Source organism: Bufo bufo, chromosome 3, assembly GCF_905171765.1.
Source record: "Bufo bufo chromosome 3, aBufBuf1.1, whole genome shotgun sequence".
NCBI classification, from domain to species: Eukaryota; Metazoa; Chordata; class Amphibia; order Anura; family Bufonidae; genus Bufo; species Bufo bufo.
In genome coordinates, this window is record NC_053391.1 from 156,414,034 (window position 1) to 156,428,906 (window position 14,873).

Below are 14,873 nucleotides of genomic sequence, written 5' to 3' on the forward strand. Positions count from 1 at the left end.
TCCAAATTACTGGCCCTGGAAATGTTTCTATTTAGCCTTGTGGACACTGAGGCCTTCCGCAGCCTGATGACTGCGGGCGTCCCTCATTACGCAGTCCCTAGCCACCACTATTTTTCACGGTGTGCCGTGCCCGCCTTACACCAGCATGTGTCTAGTAACATCACCCGTGTCCTGACCAACGCAGTTACTGTGCTTTCGGCCAGGGACACTACATTTCCCTTACAGCAGACTGGGTGAATGTTGTGGAGGCCGGGAGAGAGTGGTACCCTGGGATGGCACAAGTGCTACCGACACCAAGGATTGCGGGCCCTAATTCCATCAGGGTTTCCACCACGTTAGTGGCTCCAACTCCATTTCTACTCCTCCGCCTCCTCCACTTCCACCTCAGAATTATCCTCTTGCAGCACCAGTCAGCCATCAGTCGGTAGCTGGAAGCAGTGTAGCACTGCAGTAGGAAAGCATCAACAGGCCGTGCTGAAGCTGATCTGCTTAGGTGACAAACAGCACACCGTCGCAGAGCTGTGGCAGGGGATAAGAGACCAGACTGAGCTGTACCTTTCGCCACTCAACCTAGAACCAGGCATGGTTGTGTCTGATAATGGCCGTACATTGGTGGCGGTTTTGGACCTCGGGAAGCTCACACACATTCCATGCCCACGTCTTCAACTTAGTGGTTCAGCGGTTTCTCGAAAGCTACCCCAATTTGCCTGAGCTACTTGTGAAGGTGTGCAGCATGTGTGCCTATTTCCAAAAGTCATCGACAGCTTCTGCCAGTCTGTCAACACTGCCTTCAGCAACGCTTACAATTGCCAGCTCACATGCAGGCCCTCGCATGTAATGTTTTAGAGGGTCAGTTCATCAGCAGGAGTTCACCTACAATCTTTTAGAGGGTCAGCTCACCTGCAGGCCCTTGCATATAATGTTTTAGAGGGTCAGCTCACCTGCAGGCCCTCTCATATAATGTTTTAGAGGGTCAGCTCACCAGCAGGCCCTCTCCTACAATCTTTTAGAGGGTCAGTTCACCTGCAGGCCCTCGCATGTAATGTTTTAGAGGGTCAGTTCACCAGTAGGCCTTCACCTACAATCTTTTAGAGGGTCAGCTCACCTGCAGGCCCTCGCATATAATGTTTTAGAGGGTCAGATCACCAGCAGGCCCTCAACTACAATATTTTAGAGGGTCAGTTCACCTGCAGTCCCTTGCATATAATGTTTTAGAGGGTCAGCTCACCAGCAGGCCCTCAAACATAATGTTTTACAAGGTCAGCTCACCAGCAGGCCCTTGCCTATAATTTTTTCAATGGTCAGATCAGCAGCAGGCACTTGCCCGTAATTTTTTCGATGCTCAGATCAGCAGCAGGCACGTGCCCCTAATGTTTTAGATAATCAGCTCAGCAGAAGGTCCTTGCCAATAATGTTTTAGAGGGTCACCAGGAGGCCCTTGCTCCTAATGTTTTTGAGGGTCACCAGCAGGCCATCAATCATAATTTTTTAAGGATGTATGATGCCCTCTTTTATGTGTAATAAAGGGTGTATTGGAGTTCCGGTTCCTTGTAATTTTTGGAAGCCCTTTCACTTAGTGCATAGGCTTTATGAGTGTAGGAGTTCCACTACCTGAACAATTGTACCACAATGTGAATGAGGCCCTCCATTATGTTATATACAGGTTGTAATGGAGTGCCTCTTCCTTGTAATTTTTGGCAGCACTTGCACTTTATATACAAGTAAATATACAGCAAAGAGTGTTTCCTAACAATTATTCCTCTAAAATCAATTTTATCTTCGGGTTTGTGCAAATTATTGTCAGTCTGTAAAAGTGGCGTACTACTCGGAAAACATTGTTCCCAGCAGTGACCTGTGAGTCCAAGATGCATCCAGACATCCTCCCAATGCTTTTCCCGAACCATTTTGGTGGTGTTTCCATCAATTTCTGACCTTTTCCTATGAACCAGACACCCTCCCTCTTCAGAGCTGGGGGTGCCTGGTTTAATGCTCGGGTTCTCCCATTGACTTCCTTTGTGCTTGGGTGTTCAGTAGAGCACCCAAGCATCCTGAGTTGTTCGACCCGAGCACCCGAGCACTTTGGTGCTCGAACAACACTAGCTAAGACCAACTGCTACAATGTCTCCCATGCACTGCACAAAGACTGAAGAGGAGAATCTGTCCCCCCCCCCCCCCCCCCCCCCCCCCCCCACACACCTTTTCCTCTTCCTGTCTCTCTCACACACTAAAGCAGCAGCAACAGAATTTAATATAGTCTAGCAGTGGGGTGAGAAAGTTAAATGGAGTCAGAAAACTGTTCACAGCACAATATAGGTGAATGGAAAGAGCAGTGCATAAATATCTAAAGAGATAGTCATACAGGTTATGACTGAAATAACAATGTTTTTATCCCTGCAGAATTACAACTGCAATTAGGAGACTATTACCTCTCTCAATCAGAGAGGGGGGGAGGGCCAGGAAGAGTTCAATGCAGAAACCCCAGGGTACTGAATATGAATAGACTGCCTCCTGAACTAGCAGCATCTCTCTCTCTCTCTCTCTCAGCAACTGCTCCTTTCCCCCCTAGACTCATGTTGTACTGCAGCTGTAACCTGATCTCTCAGTACAGTTCAAAGTCCTTCTAATCTCTGCCTCTCTCCAAAAAGATTTTTTATCAGTAAACTGAGAGTGAATAATCAGGGGCAGAAGAAAAGATATGTTGATATGTGAACAAAGAGGCATTTTTCTCTAATAATGTATATTACAAAGTCTCTTATCCGTGTGTATACTACTGATTTATGCAAAGTTTTTGTAAACTACAGTGACCATTTAATCCTTAAAAATGTGTCAAATTGAACTAATCCAAAATTTTGGGCCAAAGATATTTAATCAGTGCAGAGACTACAGGGGTGCAGCTACCACTTATTACCTTGATATATCACTATGATTTATAGCATTATTAGTACTTGTCAATACAATAAACTGTCGTACGTGTTTTCAGACAGTTTGGCTTGTTCCTCATCTCTGGTTTCCCTGCCTTTAAATATTCAGGAACTTTATAGACTCCTATAATAATCTGACAGCACAGTAGTAAACATGCAGAATGATGGAATATGATAAAAATACATGCTGTAGACATCGAAGGTTGTGCATAAAGTGATTGGGAGCGTTATAAATGAAGCATTATAGTTAAATCGCTATTTTTTGGTACTAACTTGTATAGTCAGCTGAGGCAAGTTGGCTGCAGGTTACATAACACTGCTGTATTGCGTAAATTGATGGGGTGCATCCCTTAGTATCTCAAATTGACAAATCAGCAGAACTTTTAATTTTGAACTAATTATTGGTGTCATCTCTGTAATAAACATGTTCTTCAAGAAGTAATCTACTTATTGTCATGGTTGTGTTTACTGTACCAAGCAGCTTTATTAAATGACAGCAAGATAAAAGGAAAACAGAGAGTTGAACGTCATATAATTTCATTTTAAACTGAACAGATTCTTCCTCTTACGAGAGCAGCCGAAGTCTGGTGATCTAAACCTAACAAGGTTGGTAATGAAGAACAAGCCCAGTTTGTTTCCTTTAATAGAATTATTGAATATTAAATTAATACACTGTAAATATGACTCTACAAAGAATATTCTAAGAGTGCTGCAGCTCAATATTCCTCAAAGTGAAATCACATCTTGACGCAAAAGTGGGGGAAAAATAGCAGTGCGTCTTATGGGGGGCGAATGCTGCGTCCGTCCGGTGAATATGCTGAGAGGGAGGAGGGGCTGGGGGCCGGCATCTGTTTCTGTAATGGCAGCGGGGCCCGGTGCAGTCACTGTATTCTACTACACCGGGCCCCGCTCTCTGTAGTATACGGTAATCATATCTAACTTGTGGTTATTGTTTATAGTATTCCAATCCTCTTAAATCTAGCGCTGTACTACTTACATCTAACTTCTTGCCAGTCAGAAGGCCGGGCGCTCGTAGCGTAGCTCACTACGCTCACTGCGCTTGCGCCGCCCACTTTATGAATAAAGCAGGCGGCGCAGTGAGCTTAGTGAGCTACGCTACGAGCGCCCGGCCCGGCCTCCTGACTGCCAAGAAGTTAGTTGTAAGTAGTACAGCGATAGATTTAAGAGGATTGGAATACTTTAAACAATAACCACAAGTTAGATATGATTACCGTATACTACAGAGAGCGGGGCCCGGTGTAGTAGAATACAGTGACTGCACCGGGCCCCGCTGCCATTACAGAAACAGATGCCGGCCCCCATTCACTACACAGGGACACTGTTATGGGGGATCTGTGGATGACACATAAGATGCTATATATGTGTCATCCACAGATGCCCCCATAACAGTGCCATCCTCAGATGCCCCCACAATGATCCCCCATAACAGTGCCATCCACATATGCCCCCATAACAGTGCCATCTACAGATCCCCCATAATAGTGTAATCCACAGACCACCATTACGGTAGTTCAAAACCCACCAAAAGCACACCTTTTGGTTCAAAATATTTTTTTTCTTATTTTCCTCCTCAAAAACCCAGGTGCGTCTTATGGGCAGGTGCGTCTTATAGGGCGAAAAATACGGTAGGTGTTTAGTTATGCTTTTGGTGGAGTTAGAGGTGTGGCCTAGTGAGGAAAAAAATTTGCCGCCGCACATGGTGTCCTTCTTCCATCTTTTAAAAAATTGGGAGATATGGTTAAAGTGAATCTGTCACCCCCCCTCTCTTAACTTTTTTAATGGCTGCATAGCTTAAATAGGTTTATCTTTCCACTTGCTTGCATTCCCCTGCACATATCCTGCAAAAGGATCATGCACTGAAGCACTAAAGGTGGATTTACATGTACCAATAATCAGCCAGATTATCGGGAACGACCATTCCTGCGAATGCTCATTCCTGACAATCTGCCCGTCTAAATGTGCCGCCGGTCACCTGATGACCGAGCACAAAGCTCATTCATTGGGTGATCCTAACATTCGTGCAGGCACATAAATTGTCGTTCCTGGGCATCAGATCGTTCTGTCTAAACAGCAATATGCTGACTAGAAACTATGATTCTGTATGGGGACGAGGGATCGTTATAGCGATCCCTCGTCCTCATACTATGAAGGAGATCACTGCATGCAAATGCGCAGTCTCCTTCACTGAGTAAGCAACTGATTGTCAGGATGGAACACTTCTTTCCCGAAAATCAGCTGTTCCATTGTCCCATGTAAACCCGCTTTTCCTTAGTGGTAGATTCTCTTTAAAGAGATTGTCCCACAAAAAATATTCTACAATTTTCAAAAGAGCACCTGGATCTGAAAACTTTTCTAACTGCATGTCATTAATAATTTACTATCATCACTGAGTTATTCAATAAAATTTTGCTGTATAGCGCCAACAACTGTTTGTTCTTTTCCTCATTTCTCTGTCCTCACTGAGGTGGTTGAACATGCTCAGTTCCATTCTTCAACTGTCACCAGCTGTATCTACTGTTAGTAGCTGTGACTTTTAAAGGTAGAGAGCTGCAGCAGAAATACATCCCCCCTGAGCTGCCAGCTAGAACTAAATCTAGCAGACTAATTGAAGCAATAAATAGGGAGATCTCAGGATCCATGTAAATGAGACTGAGCGGGGCATAGTCCATGACCATTACCGAAACGTCACCGGCCTAGGAAGAGGCTGCAGCACTCACTGAAGCGCTGCAGACACTTCAAACAGCTGTTCTGCAAGGTGCCGGAAGTTGATCCTCCGCCGATCTGATACTGATGACTAGTGTTGAGCGAATCGAAGTATCCGAAGTGGACTTCAATCCAAATTTCCGAAAATGGTGGCTGAAAGTAAAAAAAATTATACTCACCTCATCCACTTGATTGTGGAGAGGCCTTCTGCTCCCGCCTTAATGAAGAAAATTCACCAAAGGACCTGCGGCAAGCGTGATGACCTCATCACATGATCACCGATGAAGTCAACACACGTGCTCTGCGTGATCACGTGGTGACATCAACATGATCGCCACAGGTCCTTTGGTAGGTTTTTTTAACCCCTGAGTAACTCCTGAAAGGCTGCAGGTGAGTCACAGATGCCGCAATCAGCGTTGAATGCAGCATCTGAGGGGTTGATGGGCGGCGGCGCCTGTTACATACAATGGAAAGCGTTTTGTGATGAAGTAATTCGTAACTAATCGAATTTCTTGTCAAAATTCAACAAAGCTGCTGCATCAAATTTCTCAAAGCTTCGCTCATCTCTACAGTTGGCCTGTCCTAAGGATAGGTCATCAATATTCTAATCTCAGAAAACCCCTCTAACTGTGCTTTGTTGGTCGGCTTCTGCACCACATCACTTCATCAGCTATTTGTTTAAAGCACAAATTTCATTTATCAGAGATCTTTTTTGTACATAATCTGTCTGATCTGATTTATGCGTGTCATAAGTTTTGTCTCAACTGAGGTCTGATTATCACAAGTGGAATCTAGAGTTTTGTCTGATTGGCAAAGAGCTTTCAGATCTGGTGTCTATCTGGTCCAGGATCTCAATGATATACTGAATATGCGACCTTGAGTCTTGTTAGAGCTGTTACTGGTCTCAGTTGTTTGGATTTGGGGGTGGGTAGATAGAACAAATGGGTGACTGACTGGCGAGTGGCATTATTGGCGTTTACACAATGAAATTCATTGACAATGCTTATATAGTAAATTATCCAAGGTAAAAATAGTAGACAAGAGAAAACAGTCTACATAAAACTCTGATGATTAATAGACACATGTTTGTCCTCTAAAAATAGTTTTTTTTTCCCTTTTTAACACCCTTGTGATTGTCATGTGAGTCATAAGTTGAAATACAGAAATGCAGCAATGCAAGCATCCACTGTATGTGCACCTGCAAATGGAAATGAAAAGGCTCTTGAAGGGGTTGTTTCACTTCAGCAAGTGGCATTTATTATGTAGACAATGTTAATACAAGGCATTATGTGATTGTATTGTGATTGTCCATATTGGCTTGATTGATTTTTTAATCACACTATACACTGTTCGTATCCAAGTGTTAAGACCACCCTGCAATCCAGCAGTGGTGGCCGTGCTTGCACACTATAGGACAAAGCACCGATACTACGACTAAGACCTGTTGTTCAGGTCAAAATGTGTCATAAATTGTGTGTTTTATGTTCACATTTGTCTTGTTCCGATTGTATTGGATTTTTATGCCTCAATAAAGATGGACTCATTTTAGAAGAACGGTAGAATCTTCTCTTCTTTTTTACAAGGCTATGTTCAGAATTTTGTCGCTTTGTGGGCGTCTTCACTGAAACGGGTGAGCTGTACTGCATTGCTGTGATTTAGTTGTTTTAATAACATGCCACAGGTATAAAAATGGCATCATTGCAGTATTAGTTTTGCAAAAACGAATCATTATCTTGCAGTAATATGCATAAAATAAAATTTAATAAAAAAAAATGTTCAGTGGGTCAGTGTTTACAGCAGAATAGTGTTGGGATGCTGCTGGCGATAAAGCCTAGGAACACTGGCATTTCTTTTTGGGTTGTAATGCAGAACTAGCTGCCAGCACACAACTGGCTGACAGGCCCTCACTCCCTCAAAGCTGTCCATGATCAATTCCCTAAAATCTACCCAATTCTATCTTCTTATAATCTTTATGCACTGATTTGTGGCTTGTGTCTGTAATTGTTTTTTGTCAGACACTGCCAAATTACACCCTTCTAGGTCAGAAGCTGAACACAGAATTATTTTCTATGACGTTCTGTCACGGATGATGTTGCAGATAGCTGGAACTTATAAATAAACATCCGACTGGCTTGATCCCAAACTAAGGAGCATATGGGTGAGCCCTATGAAACCATAAGAGCTCTCTCTGACTGCTATGCCCATGCAAGGGTCTGAATGGTAGACGATTGCATGCCCACGTACCTAAGACTGTGTGACACCTGAAGACCCTATAATAGTGAGGGGACACGACCACCGACTCCCTGCAATTAATACGGACGGAGTCAGGGTCACCTAGAATCAAGCCAGCAAGGAAACACAAATAAAGAAAAAGACTTATCTTAGCAAACAGCAGCAGCAGCCTCCAGCAGTGAACACCTCATCCAGGAAGTAGTATAAACCGCAAAGTGAGGCAGTATGGGAGGGAATATAGAGGGAGACAATTAGTCTAAATAGGTGACACCTGGGAGAAGGAAAGGAGATGACAAAGTGAAACCAAAACAAAGAACGTCATGCAAGAGGTAGAGAAGAACGTCTGCCAGACCTCACAGAACTGGCGGTGACACGTTCTCTGCAAAGGACCTTTTTCAGTTCTGCCCCTGATTGGCTAATCCAGGCTGTCAGCCTCTGAGCCAATCAGTACAAGCCCTTCCCCCACTTCTCCAAGTGTCATGTGATCCTCTACCTTCTTCCTCCTTCATGGTTTTCCCCATTAATATTCACAGTAAAATGGAACTGGGTGACATTTTTATTTGATTCATCCAAAATGAATCAATAAAGTTTGGATTTGTTTTGTGGAAGAATTTTTGTGAAATTTGTAATGAATCCAATTTGTTTAGAATTGAGTAATTTCTCATTTCTTCCTAATGAGGAAACGGAGTTAGATGGTTTCCATCTTTTTTGCCCTCTGAAGCTCCTTTAACATTAAAGGCACAGTGACCACTAATCTCTTGTTTACCAGTAACAATCCAGATTATAGGAAAAACAATTCAGAAAACAGATCTTAAACTATGTCCATGACAGAATGAGTAACATATGTGCTGGTGCCATATGTGTGCCAGCCCTAATGTCTCATAATTGTGCCAAATAAGTGGCACTATAACAGTATACCCTCACTCCTGGTGTACACATTTACATACTGTATGGGAACCTGTATATCACACACTTTTGCAGGCAACCAGGACAAGATTCTCACACCCTCCTGAATTCTCTCTCTCCTGGTACAGGCAGTTGGATCCTAGCACTCATATGGAAGTTACTTGGGTAGGTGGACAAGTACCACCTAACTAATAATGTTGATCACGAATATTTGAATTGCAAATTTTTATCGCGAATATCGGCACTTCGAGAATTCGCGAATATTTAGAATATAGTGATATATATTCGTAATTTTAGATATGAGAGATTTTTTTTTAAATCAGTACACATGATCTCTCCGTGCTTCTAGCTTGTGGGCCAATGAGAAGGCAGCAATATCTTTGACTTTAGGAGAAGTGTTGATTGCGAATTTTTGGAACGCAAATTTTTAGCACAAATTTTTCAGTTGCCGATTTCCGCAGTCAAGAAAACAATGACTGGAGATAACGAATTCGCGAACATATGGCGAATATTCGCCCAAATATTAGCGAAATATCATGAATTTGAATATTGCCCCTGCCGCTCATCACTACTAACTAAACATTTTTGTAGACCAACTACATCACTTCATTACAACAATATTCCCTCCTTCAGCAGGATTATGTCCCTTGCCACACTGCAAAAAAATTGTTCAGGAATGGTTTGAGGAACATGACACAGTCCAAATTGCCAAGATCTCAGTCCAATGAAGCATCTGTGGGATGTGTTAGGAAATCCATCTCACAATTTATCTAAATAAAGGGATTTGCTGCTAATGTGTTAGTACCAGATACCACAGGACACTTTCAGAGGTCTTGTGGAGTCCATGCCTCTACAGGTCACAGCTGTATTGTCAGCATGATAGGGGACTTAAACAATATTAATGGTTTTAATGTTCTGGTTGATCAAGATAAGTTACATAAGGGTGTCAGTGTTTAAAGTGATGAATAATATTCACGTGCCTGTTTGTAGCTGATTTAACATCAGTAATATCTTGCATGCAGTTTATTTTTTTTATCTCGGTCAGTCTGAAGCCATTATGCATCTCTTTAGAAATAATATTATAAAGTTATGGGCGTCATAAATTTTTTTTATTTTATTTTTTTTAATACAACATTATGCACTGCTTGTCTTATTCTGAAGTATTAAAGGGGAGGATAGTCCACTTTTGGACAGCAGTTATGTCTCAGGGAAAGTTCAAATTCACATGCCCGATTCTTGTTTCCTCCAACAGCAGAGCTTGCAGGAAAGATGTGCTGCTCCTTACATATTTGAATCATGAAGTATACCAATGAAATCAGTGAGATCTGCAAATATAGTATTTCAGTAGTTAAAGGGTATTCCCAACTGAGACAATGGGGGCATAGCACTAGTATATTTCCCCATTGTCTGATAGGTGCAGGCCCCATTGGGGAAAGTGGTGGCTGGAGGACCGTGGATTTCCCCAGGTCTGGCCACCACCAAGCGCTCTCCCCATAGAAGTGAATGGGAGTGCACCATGCATGCGTGGCCACCACGCCCAGTTACTTCTAAGGGCCTGACAGAAATAGCCGAGCTAGCGCTCAGCTATTTTCAGTGACCTCATAGAAATGCATGGAGGGTGGCTGCACATGCGCAGTGTGCCCTCCAACACTTTCAGGCTCTGTTCTCGGTGGAGATGCGGTCACCAAAGGTGGGACCTGCACCTTTAAGACAATGGTGGCATATACTAGCGATATGCCCTCATTGTCTAAGATGGGAAAACCCCTTTAATGTACTTGTGTCAATATATTGTGGGTATTCCTATTAGAGCATATGGCAGTAGTAGGAGCAGTTTGCTCCTTTATTGAATAAAAGGAGAGAGGGTCAAAGTGCACAGTTCTCCCTCTGGGGGACCTGGTTTGAATCCATTAGCATCACCTAATTTTGGGACCTTTTATGTTTTAAGGGGTTGTGCAAGCCAGATACAGGGTACAGAGATAGATGAAAGTTTTTGTGAGTAGGAACAGAAAATTCATAATCTCTCAGAAACCATGTAATCCAATCTCAAAGCTTCAGGATAGCCTTTCATGAGACTCTGGTCACAAGAATGTCACTACAAAAAAACTATTGAAACAAATAACCATTTTCAATATTACACAAGTTTTAAAAGGGTTGTCCCACCTTGGCCTTTAATGGCCAAGGTAGGTGGGAATAACCCACAGTAAACCCTGGCCAAGGGACCAAAATTATGGAATTGTTTGGGACAATGGCCTCTTTAGGTAAGATTGGGTTCAGAACTCAAGAATGCCTCCTATGGGGACAAATTGTAGCTCCAAAAATAACTCTTCCCCAGCATTTGTAACCTTTTTGGTAATTAATTTGCTTTATATGAGTTCTCTTTTGCACATATGTGTTTTAGTCAAAGACATTCTACAAATCAGGGTACTCCTAACCAAGCAGCTAGGTTAGAGTCTCTGGTGGAAATATTGTCAACAGTGACACACTATAGGCATCACAAATTTTGTGAAATTTCTTGGGACATCCCCTGTTTCTAGATACAATGTTCTCAAATGGAATGGCCCCATGCACTTTTTCTTTTTTACATCTTTTTCTGTTAAGTGAAGGGGACCTATCCCTTATCCATTAAATAGCTATTGTCTCCCTCAATGAAATATTTATATAGTAAGTCCATATCGACTTATCAAGGAGACCTAAAAGATGTACCTCTGGAGTGCAAGCAACAGGTTGCATCAATACATCATCTGAAGTATCTAGCAGTTCCACCCTGACAGATTTGATAGTCCAATCCCATGCCATGTGGCAAAAATCGGCATTATGAACTGCACAGTTGCATTTAATGAAGCATTTTTAAATTGTAATTAATCCAATGCAATTCTAAATCTAATTATTAAAATGCATCATGGATAACTGTCTGTTCCTGTTCACAGCATTGCTATAGCCTTCTGTTGGGAGTTCTTTTGGGCTTTCTATCCCTTTTATCTGTAAAAATAGTGCAGCTTGAAGCTGAAAATGACAAAACCCAGATAAACTCCATTAAATGCTGGAGAGTTCCATGGGTCACCATTCTGATCCACAATGCAATGAAGACAGCACAGTGTCATGGCCTATATTACAATCATAGTCCATGATGTCTGTGTATACAAAGCCTAAACATAATTTTCAGTACTGTGTAGTTACTAAAATGTTTACTTAGTTAACAGATGTTACCCCCCTGCCTTGAAGTTTCTTTAACTGAAGGAAACCAGTACAGGAACCCTGGCATTACATCAGAAGGTTGCCACAGATTAACTACTGTAAGGTTTTCACAAAGATAAAATCATAACCATATTGGGGGTTATTTATGAACAGATATATGCAACTTTATGGCATTTATCTGGCGCAGATTCTGTTGCACGTCATGTTGCGGGAGAATCTGCAACTTCTTCCCCGCTCACGCCAGGTCTAAAAAAGGGGGCATGGAGTGGGTGGGGAAGGGGACGGGCCAGCAGGTGGTCTAAAATGGTCTTACATTTAGAATCGGAGGTGCCTCTAACATAACTTTGTCGATCCGTCTCCAGGGCAAGGGCTTATTAAGACCGGCGTCTACAACGCCGGTCTTAATAAATGTGCACCAACTATTTAGAGCAGGTTAGAATTACCTGCAATGTAAAGGCACTCTTACACGGGCTAGTGATTAGGAAAAAACAATGACCAGGCACATTTTACTTTTTTTTTCATTACATGCATCTTTGAAAGCCATAACTTTTTTTCCGTTTAGCTATGTAAAGAATGTTTGTGTCTTTTACAGTGATATATAGGGCTTAATTTTTATGTCATTTTTAATTTTAGTGTTTTTTTTTTATACTATGTGATTTATAATTTATAAATTGTCTGTTTTTCCCATTTTTTTCATAGTATAACATAGTAACATAGTACATAAGGCCGAAAAAAAGACATTTGTCCATCCAGTTCAGCCTGTTATCCTAAAAGTTGATCCAGAGGAAGGCAAAAAAAAACCTGTGAGGTAGAAACCAATTTTCCCCACTTTAGGGGAATAAAAAAATCCTTCCCGACTCCAGTCAGGCAATCAGAATATCTCCCTGGATCAACGACCCCCCTCTAGTAGCTATAGCCTTTAATATTATTACACTCCAGAAATACATCCAGGCCCCTGTTGAATTCCTTTATTGTACTCACCATCACCACCTCCTCAGGCAGAGAGTTCCATAGTCTCACTGCTCTTACCGTAAAGAATCCTCTTCTATGTTTGTATGCAAACCTTCTTTCCTCCAGACGCAGAGGATGTCCCCTCGTCACAGTCACAGTCCTGGGGATAAATAGATGATGGGATAGATCTCTGACCCCTGATATATTTATACATATTAATTAGATCTCCCCTCAGTCGTCTTTTTTCTAAAGTGAATAACCCTAATTTGGATAATCTTTCAGGGTACTGTAGTTGCCCCATTCCAGTTATTACTTTAGTTGCCCTCCTCTGGACCCTCTCCAGCTGTGCTATTTCTGCCTTGTTCACAGGAGCCCAGAACTGTACACAGTACTCCATGTGTGGTCTGACTAGCGATTTGTAAAGTGGTAGGACTATGTTCTTATCACGGGTATCTATGCCCCTTCTGATGCAACCCATCATCTTATTGGCCTTGGCAGCAGCTGCCTGACACTGGTTTTTGCAGCTTAGTTTGCTGTTTATTAAAATTCCTAGATCCTTTTCCATGTCAGTGTTACCGAGTGTTTTATCATTTAGTATGTACGGGTGACTTGCATTATTCCTTCCCATGTGCATAACCTTACATTTGTCAGTGTTAAAGGGCTTCTGTCACCCCACTAAAGTGATTTTTTTTTTTTTGGGCTAGTTAAATTAGTTATATAGCGATATATGAAAATATAATTGTGTTACTTACATTGATCCAGCAGTTTATTCAAAAAATGAAGTTTTATCATATGCAAATTCGGTCTCTACCAGCAAGTAGGGCGGCTACTTGCTGGTAGCTGCTGCAGAAATCCGCCCCCTCCTCTTGTTGATTGACAGGGCCAGCCGGGATCTCCTCCTCCGGCCAGCCCTGTCGGCATTTCAAAAATCGCGCGCCTGTGTTGATTTGGCGCAGGCGCTCTGAGATGAGGAGGCTCGTCTCCTCAGAACTCCCTCAGTGCGCCTGTGCCGATGACATCACCGAAATAGAAGACGTCATCGGCGCAGGCGCACTGAGGGAGTTCTGAGGAGACGAGCCTCCTCATCTCAGAGCGCCTGCGCCGAATCAACACAGGCGCGCGATTTTTGAAATGCCGACAGGGCTGGCCGGAGGAGGAGATCCCGGCTGGCCCTGTCAATCAACAAGAGGAGGGGGCGGATTTATGCAGCAGCTACCAGCAAGTAGCCGCCTAACTTGCTGGTAGAGACCGAATTTGCATATGATAAAACTTCATTTTTTGAATAAACTGCTGGATCAATGTAAGTAACACAATTATATTTTCATATATCGCTATATAACTAATTTAACTAGCCCCAAAAAAAAAAATCACTTTAGTGGGGTGACAGAAGCCCTTTAAACCTCATCTGCCACTTATCTGCCCAAGCCTCCAGTCTATCCAGATCCATCTGTAGCAGTATACTGTCCTCTTCAGTGTCAATTACTTTACACAGTTTAGTAATTAGCGGGGGTAGCGCCATCCTGGGTTGTTTCTCCTTCTGGTGAGTTTTGGTCGCAGCTTTACCTCCACGGTCCCTGGATTTTGGTGCTCCATTTTACACCTGTCCTTCATCGATTTTGGCATGTTGTTTATCCTCCATTCTTTATCTCTTTAGCTTTTTGCTCAACATACCATGTTTCATTGCCGTGGTTGGTTCTCAGCTGACCTCTCACTCACCCCATATTACTGCATGCATTAGGTTCATAGGTTGGTCATTGTACCGAGTATCTCCCTATGACCTCGATATTTATGAACTTTTGACCTGTGTGTTCTCCCAGGGTGGCGTTCTTCACTATTTCCCTGCTCCCATCTACCTTGTCCTTGGCATCACATGTATGTATTTTTAATCATGTTTTGACATAATGAAATAAAATATTTATTATTTGGTACTTTGAGCTCCATTTC

At 42.5% G+C, this 14,873-nt stretch overlaps 1 protein-coding gene across 5 annotated transcripts in view; it reads right to left on the bottom strand.

Moving 5' to 3' along the window:
- P2RY8 (P2Y receptor family member 8) overlaps positions 1-14,873 on the bottom strand; it is a 97,701-nt gene that overhangs the window by 69,400 nt on the left and 13,428 nt on the right. The window lies entirely within an intron of this gene.